At 35.5% G+C, this 12,934-nt stretch overlaps 1 long non-coding RNA gene and 1 pseudogene across 1 annotated transcript in view; both read left to right on the top strand.

The window, feature by feature from the left end:
- Nucleotides 1-12,934, top strand: part of LOC111770589 (uncharacterized) — a 120,929-nt gene that overhangs the window by 84,724 nt on the left and 23,271 nt on the right. The window lies entirely within an intron of this gene.
- On the top strand, nucleotides 150-1,139 carry OR1J59P (olfactory receptor family 1 subfamily J member 59, pseudogene; annotated as a pseudogene).

Below are 12,934 nucleotides of genomic sequence, written 5' to 3' on the forward strand. Positions count from 1 at the left end.
GGACGATGCATGCATCCACAGGTGTAAGAAATTAATAGGAATATAGTTAAAAATTCATTGTTTTCTCAGACAATTACAATATGAAATACATGGTCTGGTCATCTTTTCTAGGTTCCTGAGATTCCCAAACCTTCTTCATCCCGAGCATAAATAAGCGCATTGTGAGGCCTAAGAACCAGAGTAGCATGTCCGAGTTCCTCTTCCTGGGGCTCCCCATCCCCCTGGAGCAGCAGGACTTATTCTTCACCCTGTTCCTGGGCATGGACCTGACAATGGTGCTGGGGAATCTGCTCATCATCCTGCTCATCAAGCTGAACTCTCGCCTCCACACCCCCATGTAATTCTTTCTCAGTCAAGCCACTTGGCTTTCACTGATGTCTCCTTTTCATCTGTTGCTGCCCCTAAGATACTGATGAACATGCAGACTCAATGCCAATCTATCAGTCATGCAGGGTGCTTGTAGATGTATTTCTTTGTAATATTTGGTTGCTTTGATAGCTTTCTCCTTGTAGTTATGATATATGACAGGTATGTGGCCATGTGTCACTCTCTCCACTACACCACCATCATGAAGATAGAGCTGTGGTTTTGTTGGTGATTGGTTCCTGGGTCCTCTCTTCTGCAATTGCTCTTTCTCATACACTCTTACTGTCCCACTATCCTTCTATGCTAATAGAATCATTCCTCATTTTTTACGTGAATTTGCTGTCCTGCTTAAGCTCTCCTGCTCAGATACCTCCCTCAATGATCTGCTCATCTTCCTTCTAGGGGTAATGTTTGTCTTCTCGTCATTAAGTAGCATCTTGTTCTTTTTTGTCCTTATTGGGGTCTCTGTTCTGAGGATCCCCTCTACCAAAGGGTTCTGCAAAGCCTTATCCACATGTGGCTCCTACCTCTCTGTGGTGTTTATGTTCTATGGGACAATCATTGAACTATGTTTTTAACCATCATCCAGACATTCAAACAACATTATTGCCTTCATAATGTACATGGTCATCACCCTCATGCTAAATCCCTGTATTTATAGCCTCAAGAACAAGAACATGAAAGGGACCTTTGCAAAACTCATCAAAAGGTTGAACTCTTATTATAAGTGGCGATCACTCAGCCAGGATAATTCCCCAAAGGGTCTGTTAAATTTCCTTCCTTAAGATATTGTGTGCTAACCATCCTTGCCATTGACAACTTCCCAATATTCATATCAAATTTGTTCTCCCTTTTTGACCTGATTAGAGACCGTTTCCTATCTCCTTACATTGCCACCTATATTTAATGATCCTGCACCAAATCTCCAGATACACTGATGTCCCTGTGCTACTTACTGTCATTCGGTGAACTTTGCATCTCACTCATTAGGGTTTTTGGCGATTTGCTTTTCTTTGTCATTCTTACATTAACTTGACTGTCGCGATACTCTTTCATATCTGTTTTCTTAAAGTACAAGAATTATTTATCTTAAGAATGAGGAATTATATGCCAGAACAAGTTGTAGAAATGTATCGTTTTCAATAGAACTAACAGTAGCTGGTATATGTATTATTCTCTAAGCCCTTAAAGCTCATTTAAGTCTCACCACAACCCTTCAAAGCAGATGATATTATGTTTCCCATTTTACAGGTGAGGAAATCAAAGAAAATATGAATGCACCAGAACTCAAACAGAAATCTGTTTGATTAAAACTCGTGCTTTTAAAGTGAACTTATTTTGCCTGTTCAAAGAGAGGACTTCACAATCCTCACCTCCTTCTCTTTCACCTCTTATTAGCTTTGTCAGTGTACCAGTCTCTGGGAAAAGGTTTCTTCAGACCAATTTTTTTTCCTGCATATAGCTAAGTGCCTGGTGCATAATTACCATGTCATAAATATTAGTCAATATTTTAATTGTTTTTCTTTCCTTTCCCGTAATTCCTTTTTTGCCTTTTCTTCTTTCCTTCCACAAATATAACTGAGTTCTAACTCAATGCCTGGCATCATAGTGAGCACAAAGAATAGATGGTCAAAAAGAGAGCCCACCTAGATACCCAACATGAAGCACAGAGGGAAAAGTGGAAATAAGACGGACAGTGACAATGTGCGACAACTTAAACAACATTTGTATATTGATATACTTGAAGGAGATGGGAAGGCGCAAAATATTTGAAGAAATAATGCCTGAAAATTTACAAGTTTGATGAAAATTGCAAACTCCCAGATCCAATAAGGTCAATGAATCCTAATCCATAAAAAAATCTGAAGAAAACTATAGTAAGGTACATCATAATGAAATGTTCAAAAGCAAAAATAAAGAAAAAGATCTTAAAAGTAACCAGAGGAAAAACACATATACACACAGTAGAATAAAGATAAGGATAACAAGAGATTTCTCACCAGAAAAATGTAGATGTGAAGACAGTTGAACAACATATTTAAAGCACTGGAAGAAAAAATTGACCTGTCTTCAATTCATAATCTGCAAAAATATTTTCAAAAATTAAAGTATCAGAAAGACTTAAGACATACAAAAGCAGAGAGAATTCACCACCACCAGACCTGTATTACAAGAAACGTGAAAGAAGCCCTTCTAGAGGGCCACAATGAATATCAGACGGAAATATGGAACCAAAGAAAGCTAAATAAAACACCAGAAATAGTGGTTATGTGGGTAAAAATATAAGATTACTCATTATTTAAATATTTTAAAAGATAATTGTTTAAACAAAAATAATAACATGGTACTGTGGGTTTTATAATTTATTTCTGAGGAAAATGCATGAAATCAACAGCTAAAAGTTAAGACCAGAGAAATAAGTATTCTATTTTAAGCTTGCTAGACCATGCATCAATTTGTTTAATATCATTTGAAGGTAAACATATAGTGTGCACATATGACTTTGCATATAACACAAATAACTATAGGTATTAAGCCAACAAAAGAGATAAAATGGAATGATAAAGGATATTTAAAAGAAGGAAGAAAAAGAGGAAAAATGGAACAGAAAATATATGAGACAGATAGAAAACAAATTTAAAAATGATAGACTTAGATTTAACCATTTCAAAATGAAGGGTAGAGATTGTCAGATTTATTAAAAAACAAAAACAAAAATGCAAGACTCAACTATGTTGCCTAAAACAAATCATTGTAAATATATAGCCATAAATAGTTTACAAGTAAAAAAATTGAAAATTATAAACCATATCAAAACAAATAAAAAAATCTGAAGTGGGTATATTAATATCATAAAAAGCAGTTTTCATAGCAAGGAATATTCTCAGGGATAAAGAAAGTCATTTCTTAATGTTAAATGAATAAATAAATCAAGACGATATAACAATCTTAAGCATTTGTACTACTAACATACTACTAATAATAGATCTGACAAAGACATTAAGGAAAAACGTAGCAATAAACCCCTATCCTAGCAAAGACAAAAAGTCTCAAATCATTGACCTCAGCTTCTACTTTAAAAAGCTAGAAAAGAGAAAAGCAAGCAAACTGCACCCAAATTAAACAGAACACACCAAAAAAAGTATAGATCAAAGCAAAGATCAGTAAAAGAAATAATGGAAAGCAACAGAAAAATGGTGCAACCAGAAGTTGGTGCGATTACAAGGCAACAAAATTGATAAAACTCTAGCAAGACTGGATCAGTGAAGACAAAGAGAAGATACTAATTACCAATATCAGGAATGCAAGGGGTCCTATCACTACAGATTCTAAGGATATTAAAGGAATAAAGAGGAAACGTAATGGATAACTTTCTGCTGATAAATTTGGCATCTTAGATGAGATGGAACAACAACAAAAAAAGAGACAACCTACCAAAGCTCCAAAAGGAAGAAATAGATAACCTTAACAGTCTTATATCTGATAAAGAAACTGAATTTATAGTTAAAAAAAATTTCACAAAGAAAAATCCAGGCCCAGTATTTTACTTGTGAATGTTATCAAACATTAAGATAGAAAGAATACCTATTTTGCACAAACTCTCCCAAACATTAAAGAGGAGAGAATCCTTTCCAACTCATTCTATGAAACTACCAATACTCTGATACCAAAACCATACAAAGACACTACCAGAAAACAAACAAAAAAAACACTACAAACTACCCAGCCATAAAAAAAGACAAATTCATCCCATTTGCAAAACATGGAAGGATCTGGAGGGAATTATGCTAAGCGAAATAAGTCAGTCTGAGAAAGACAAACGCCAGATTATTTCACTCATATGTGGAATATAACCAAATACATGGACAACGAAAACAGCTCAGTGGTTACCAGGGGAAGGGGGGTGGCGGGTGGGTTTGGGGGTGAAGAGAAGCGCTTATGTGGTGACAGTCAAGAAGCAATGTACAACTGAAATCTCACATTGATGTAAACTATTATGAACTCAATTAAAAAAAAGACTACAAACTAATGCCCCTCATGAATATAGATGCAAAAATTTTAAGAAAAATTTTGGAAAATTAAATCCAACAATATGTAAAAAGGATAAGATATCATGACCAAGTGGGTTTTGCCCAGGAATGTAAAGATTGTTTAAATTTCATAAATCAGTCAATGAAACTCATATCAAATTAAAAAAGAAAAAATGTTTATCTCAACAGGTGCAGGTATAGAATTTGACAAAATCCAAAATCCATTCCTAATAAAAACTTGCAGCAAACTAAGAACAAAAATAATTTCCTCCCCATGTTTAAGGGCATCTATGAGAACCTTACAACTAAAGTCATACTTTATAGTGAAAGACTACTTGTTCCCCAAGATCAGAAACAAGACAAGCATGTGTGTCACTTCTATTCAACATTGTACTAGCAGTTGTACCCACTGCAAGAGGGCAAGAAAAAAGAAATAAAAGGCATCCACATTGGAATGGAGCAATTAAAATTATTTTTATTGCAGAGGACATGATTATCTATGTAGAAAATCCAGTGGAATATAGAAAAATGTTACTATAACTAATAAGTGACTTCGGAGAGATTTTTCCTTACATTAACAATGAGCAGTTGGAAATGGAAATTTAATAACAGTACCATTTATATAGGGTCGAATTCATGAAATACGTAGAAAGAAATCTAACAAGATGTATAAGACTTTTATCCTAAAAATCACGAATCATTGCAGAAACAAAGTAAGAAGATCTAAATAAATGTAGAGATACACTGTGATCATGGGTAGGAAGACTCCATATTGTTAAGTCGATAATTCTCCCTAAATTGGTCTATAGACTCAATGCAGACTCTTTCAAAATCTTACCAGGCTTTCTTTCCTTTTTTTGGTGGAAATCGACAGGCTGCTTCTAAAATTTTTATGGAAATGCAAACAACATGGAATAGGCAAAACAACTTTGAAAAGAAGATTTAAGTAGAAACATTGCCCAGTTTAAAACCTGATAATAAAGCTATAGTAATCAAGACAGTATAATATTAGAATAAAGATTAAAAATAGAGAAATGGAAAAGAACAGAGTCTGTAAACAGATCTATACATGTGTGCACAACTGATTTTCCACAAGAGATCGAAGGCAATTCAGTGGAAAAAATACAGTCTTTCAGCAAATGATCCTGAAAGAAGTGAATCCCCGTATTCAACAAAATGAATTTTTAGCCAATCTTTCCACTGTACACAAAAAATAAGATAAAATGGACAATATACCTTAGTATAAAATCTAAAACTATAAAAATTATAGAAGAATGTATGGGATGAAATTTGGGGCTAATTAACAAGGTAGGGAACAGGAAAGAAGGGAGGAACTGATACACTGCTCTAAAGGGATAACACATTTCCCTTCACTGGCCTCAACCCCATTTTCTAACATCTGGTCCCCAGTGTGATGCTGCCCTACCTCTGCATCTCAGAAGGCAGAGATGACCTCACTCAAGTGGCAAGGACTCTTACTTGTGGAACCCCAGGCAGCTTCTCATGAGTCTGAGCTCTGCTCTGCTGGCCTCTGGGGGTCCTTGTTAGGTGAAGGGAGTTGCGATGTGATGCCCTTTCAGGGCAACTCTGCTAAAATCACATTAATTAAAATGATTTATGTGAAAAATTTTTGGATTTACCAAATTTATAGCAATGTTACCTGTGAACAAAAGCAGTTATTTCATCCTTTGAAATCTTTATGCCTTTTTTTCCCCCTTTCCTTACTTCATTGACTGGGAACTTCGACATAGAAGTTATAATAGTGGGCATTCTTGACTCGTTGCAAATCCCAGAGAGCAAGCATTAAATATTTCATCTTTAAGTGTGATGTTTGCTATAGTTTTGGTACTCTTTATGAAATAAAGGAAATTCCACTTTTTCCTAGTTTTCTAACAGTTTTTATTTTTGTGTTTTTATTTATTTTTTTATTGCAGTAGCATTGGGTTATAACATTACATAGCTTTCAGATGTACAGCGTAATATATTTTGAATTCTGTGTAGAATTCACCACCTATCATCATGTTCACCACCCAAAAACTAAATATAGTCCATCCCCTCACATGTGAGCCTAAACACCCCTTTTGCTCTCTCCCCTCCCCCTTCCCCTATAATAACCACCAATCCAATCTCCATTGCTATGTGATTGTTTGTGATTGTTTTTATCTTCTACTTATGAGTGAGATCATATGGTATTTGACTTTCTCCCTCTGCTTTGTTTCCCTTAGCATAATACCCCTAAGGTCCATCCATGTTGTCACAAATGGCCGGATTTCATCATGTCTTATGGCTGAGCAGTATTCCATTTGTATATACACCACATCTTCTTTACCCATGCGTCCCTTGAGGGGCACCTAGGTTGCTTCCAAATCTTGGCTATTGTGAATAATGCTGCAATGAACATAGGGGTGCATGTATCTTTATGCATTTGTGTTTTCAAGTTCTTTGGATAAATACCCAGCAGTGGGATAGCTGGATCATATGGGAGATCTATTCTTAATTTTCTGAGGATACTCCATACTGCTTTCCATAGTGGCTGTGCCAGTTTACACTCCCACCAGCAGTGTACGAGGGTTCCCTTCTCTCCACATCTTCTCCAACACTTGCTGTTTCCTGTATTGTTAATTATAGTCATTCTGACAGGAGTGAGGTGATATCTCATTGTAGTTTTGATTTGCACTTCCCTGATAACTAAGGCTGTTGAGCGTCTTTTCATATGCCTGTTGGCCGTCCATATATCTTCTTTGGAGAAATCTTTGTTCAGATCTTTTGCCCATTTTTTAATTGATTTGTTGGTTTTTTTTGTTGTTGAGATGTATGAGTTCTTTGTATAGTTTTGATATTAACCCCTTATCTGATATATGGTTCGCAAATATTTTCTCTCAATTGTTGGGTTATTTTTGTGTTTTATTAATTATAAATTGATGTTAAATTTCATCAAATGCTATTTCTACATTTGTTAGATAATCTTTTGATTTTCTTCTTTATTCTATTAATGCAGTAAATTATATTGATTGAGTGAGACTGTTTAAACAACTGTGCCTTATTGAGAGAAATCCTACATTCCATGATATACTTTAGTTTTTATATATTGTTGTATTTCGTTTGCTGATGTTTTGTTTAAGATGTTCACGTGTGGGTCTGGACTCTAATTTTCCTTTTTCGTAACAAACTTTTCAGACTTTCATCTTTCAGTGCCTATTCTGCCTGACCACCAAGGTGGGATCTTAGATAGGGACTGACAACCAAATTTGTGAGCCACAAGAGGCTTCCCCAGCACCAAATTGACATGGCTTTACAATATGATAAATGATGGGTGACATTATGTGCTTCAACCGAATTATAGAAGTCTTGTTTATCCTCTGTGCATCTTCCTGTGTCCACAATATTTTCACACTAGAATGTGAATGGTCATGGGAGGACTGGCCAGACTACTTAATATCAAGAATTCCACCAGATCTGGGGTCCCTTTGGCTTTTGTATCTTGATTAGCATGTAGCCCTCTCTGGGACATATTTATAACTCCTATTTTTGTGTGCAGCTGCCTCTTGTCAATTACTGGTTACCAATAGTCACTCTTAACAAATAGGCACAGCTGCTGACTCACTGCATAGGAGGATCCTAATTCATCTTAGATCCATTATACTCCTATACATTCTTTGAATTACCGTTGCAAGCTGTGGAACCAAAAGTCAAAACCTCAGATTTTCTGGAGAATAAAGAAATGATTATAGTCCACCTGTTAATTCTTCCTTCCAGTTTACCTCTGACAGTTGTCAATACTTCCTTGCCATATATTCCTTTGGCATTTAAAAAATAATTCTTACTATAGTAACTTCTGCAATATTTGATGTACAACAATAGACATTTCAAAACTCTGCAACACTAGGATCTCTATCATCCAATTAAGAAGTGTAATTCCTTCCCAATAATCGTATCCAACTATCACTATATTCTCTCACAAGATTACCAATATACCTTTTTCAGCTGGACTATTTCTATCCCTTTTTTCCCCATCATCACGTGCATTTTTATAGGCTTCAGAAAAGGCATGGGTTGCATATATCACTTTTCTAAAGCTAAATTTACTTCTTTTTCTGGCCAATAAGTCTCTACAGGTGTTGCATCGATTGGGAATTTTAGTTTGACTTGCCAAGAGATCTTTTAATTCTGGCAACCATTTTATACCCGTGTTCCATTTTCATTAATTTTTATAACTCAGTCTAAAAATTCTTTACTTTGCCATACAGCTGTGGCAGACAGATTAAATAACACTTAACATGTCGACATTACTTTTTATAACAATGCCAATTTTCTAGCCTCCCCAACAAGAAAACCATTTTCTCGCATACTATACATTTTCCCATAACTGGTGTAATTACTGAAGGTTGGTGCTCAGTAAACTTTAGGTTTGATCTGGTCTGGGGGCAGACTTATACTTTATCTACCAAATAACAAGTTTTATATCAATTCAAGATTTAGGCATCATTGTGGAACACTGCCCATCTGTCTCTCATGGAGATGATTCAAGGCCGATCCATTAAGGAACAGGTGAACTGTTTAAACTCTACCGATTGTATTACAGAGAGTCCGAATTCCTCTCTACGTTTTGACACTGTGGCTCTGAGGAAGTATCGGTAAACACCATGCTTACAGGTAAAATCTTTCCTTAGTTTAGGCTGGCCATAGTGTTCCCACAATTGAACCTCGTCTTGACTGAGCCTCTAGCACAGCTGGTCACTGCTATTTAAATATATCAACTGCTGTTGCTATCAACATGGCAATTGTTCCTTCCTGGGTGAGGGTATCTGTTCTCTCTGATAGTTATTGACAAGCAAGATGCTGAGTCAGTTCAGTAAATGCATAGTCCATTCAAATATTACTTCATCATATTTCTGGGCCAAATGCCAAGTTTAGCCAGTTTCCTGGAAAAGGACTCCCTCTAGTGACTATTTATAATAATGAGTCCCAGGAAGGTGAATTCTACTTGACTCAACACACTTAATGAAGTTCCCAATTCCCTAACTCCCTCTGAGTCCTCTGGGTCATTGTCATGTGATCAAAGTGTTGTTGCCATGAGTATCTGTGTCATGAGACTAATTCAAGGACACTATGTGCACCAAAAAAGTGTTGTGTCCCTCAAGAGATTGCCAGGTGAACATATTCATTTAACAGGTGCAGTTCAGTTTAAGTATCCAAAGCCTTCCCACAATCATTTTTTTGGAAGTTCCAGAGTGAAATCATCATTGATACGTGACAACTCTGCCATGCCAACATTTCCCTCTTGAGCATAATTGGGATTCCTTGAATGTCTGCCGGTATAGTTTTCTATCTACATTCATAGCTGGTATAGTTAAAAGAGCAAATTGGATTCCAACATGCAGGGCAGATGACAACAATGTGTCTCCCTCATTCCCAGGTACTTGCTTTACCAGGTGTCATCCTAGTTTACAGAAACATAATGTATCAGTTGCTAGCTGACAGTCTCAGTGTATCCAGTGATGGTCAAAGGCAGGAATCCTCTTAGGGCTATGGAGAATTAGCGCGATGAACATAACAATAAAATGTGACTAAAATGATAATGCAAATCTATTACTATGTAGGCAAGTCATCAAAGAACTGATTGATGTCTTCTGTCCAAATTGTATACAAAGGTCTCGGGAAGTTGTTATAGTGTGGCTTTGCTCCACTTCTCCTTCTTAGGGGAAGATGAATCCTGGGGCATCTTCTTGTACTGACCCTGACTCAGCATCCCATATGAGAGAAATAGCTAAGAATATTACTGTCTTGCTCTGAGGTTGTTTCTTAAGAAAAGAAAGATGACTCTCTTTTCTACCATTATCTCCCATTATGCGATCTGTTTTCAACTGCCACAGTTCTCCTGCTTTTTCCAGTTACTTCCTCTCATTAAGAGAGGACTTCTCTGGATAGACATCACTGGTTTAGCTATACTGCTCTCTGTAGGCATTTAGCAGGATTAGACTCTCCAGAACTGCCACTTTGTCCATTTCTAGAAAGGAGTAGAAAGGCAAAGGATGATGGAACCATCTCTACCAGGAGAGAGTGAAGCATCACCTATGGGTCTGTCTTAATTTAGCCCAATGAGGTGAAGGCACTATCCACTCCATCTTTCTTTTAGGAATATGCATAGTCAAATTTAGAGGAATTTAAATAGAATTCTGAGCAGCAAGGTCTCCTTCTGCCTGAACATGCAAATATTATCCTGGACTCAAGTCAATTGGATTCACAAGACAAAAAGAAATTGTGTGAGATGAGGATTACTTTTGTGAGGTGGTAGGTAGCAACATTCCTGATCCTCTCATTCTCACCTCTGCACCTCCCCAAATTCCCAAAGGTATTCCCCTTACACTAGGTTGTATATTCAGATGAAGCACGCATTTGCCTGGTGTTAATCTATAGGGTGCACCAGTGCTGAATAGTCCCAAAAGCCTTCACTCATTATCTCCAGGTCGTCCAACTTCTTTTAAAACTGAAGCATTATTTACATCTGGCAAAATGACACAAATCTTTAAATGTCCACCTTTTTACTGATGATTTGTTTATCTATTTGCTATTGATGAACATTCGGGTTGTTTTTAGTTTGTCCTACTATAAATAAACCTACTATGAATTTTTTGTGCAAGTTTTTTTTATAAACAGAGGGTAGTTATATGCTTAATTTTATTAGGAATTGCCAAACTGTTTTCCAAAGTGATTGCACAACTTCACACTCTTACCGTCATTATATGAGAGTTTTAGTTGCTCCAAATCCTACAAAAATTTTGTATTATCTTTTTAATTGTAGCCATTCTATTGAGATTCAGTGGTATCACATTGTCACTGTAATTCACATTCCCCTGACAAGTAATGATGTTGAGTGTCTTTTCACATGTGGTATTTGTCACTTTAATATCTTCTTTTGTAAAATGTTAAGTTTTTTTGTGCACTTTTAAAAATTGAGTTGTGTGCTTTTGCTTATTGATTTGTATGAGTTCTTTATATATTCTGGATATGTCTTTTGTCAGACATATGTATTGTGAATATTTCTCATTTCTTAAGGTATCTTTTGGTGAACAGCAGTTTTATTTTGATGAAATTCAATTTAGTAATTTTTCTTTTGGTGTTAGCCCTTTTCGTTTCCCGACCAAGAACTCTTCACTCATCTCAAGGTTGCAGATACATTTTTATATATTTCCTTCTGTTTACTTCAAGAAATTCTATACTTTTAACCCTCACATTTAGGTCTATGAGTCACTTTGAATTATTTTTTGTGTGTGGTGTCGAGTAAGGGGTCAAGGTTTAATTGTTTTCTGAGTGCATATCCAGTTGCTCCAGCTGAACATGTTGAATGTGTCCCCATTAAATTGCATTGACACTTTGCCAAAAATCAAGTAATTATATAAATAAAGACATATTTCTGGGTTCTCTCTTCTGTTACATTGATCTATTTACGTATTTTTATACAAATACTATAACTTACTAATTATTTTATCTTTATATTAAGTCTCGAAATTTGGTATTGTTTGTCCTACAACTTTGTGATTTTTCTTCAAGATTGTCTTGGCTGTTCTAGGCCATTTTCATTTCCATTTAAATTTTAGAATTGGCTTGTCAGTTTCCAAGGACAATGACTAGGCTCCTTTGCCCAGGCTTGGAGCAAACTAGTTGGAATCAGGTCTACTCTTCTTTTTCAGATATGCAAACATCTAGAAAGTTTCTCTTCAGCTGGTAACTTAGAAAGAAAGTCTTTCACCATTGCATGGGTGATCTGATTTATCAATAAAATTCCATGAGCTATAAATATTTATTTGAACAAATTCAGACATTACAAATGCGTATAAAGTAGAGATTTTCTCTCTCTTTGTCCCTCCCATGAACTTCGATTCTTACTCCAGTGACTATACACTCGTATATATTAATATAACTTTTAACATAATGAATTCATACTTTTACACTTCATTCCACATATTGATTTTGCTACTTAATGGCTTTTCAAGGAAGTAATAGACATCCATTTTATTCTTTGGACACGCTGCATGCATAGTGTTTCATTCTGTCTAATTAATCATAGTTAATTTCTCCATTCTCTAATGATAGGGTTTTAGGTTATTGCCAACTTTTATCTGCTATAAACTAGGATTCACTGAAAAAACATCTCAATATTCAATATACATTTATGACAACATTTCTATAGATGAGACTCCTAACAGTGAAAGTTTTTATAATAAAGTATTAAATTACATATTTTTAAACATATAACTTTAGGGATAGATGGAGGGAAGAAAAGTTCCAACATCTCTGCTGTGGAATGCATAACTATCATGTTATCACTCTTGGTTCTTACTCTTTCTGGCCATTAACATTTTTTAATCACATGGTAAAAAAAATTAGAGGAAATTCAAAAGAAATAAAATATAATAAACGAAGGAAAGAAAGAGAAGATTATAAAAGTAAAAACTTTATTTCTAAACAAGAAAATGTGTTTTTGAAAGAGAAAAATAAGGAATTATAAAAATCCTCAAAATGAGAAAATTAGCTAA

Source organism: Equus caballus, chromosome 25 (genome assembly GCF_041296265.1).
Source record: "Equus caballus isolate H_3958 breed thoroughbred chromosome 25, TB-T2T, whole genome shotgun sequence".
Classification (NCBI taxonomy): Eukaryota; Metazoa; Chordata; class Mammalia; order Perissodactyla; family Equidae; genus Equus; species Equus caballus.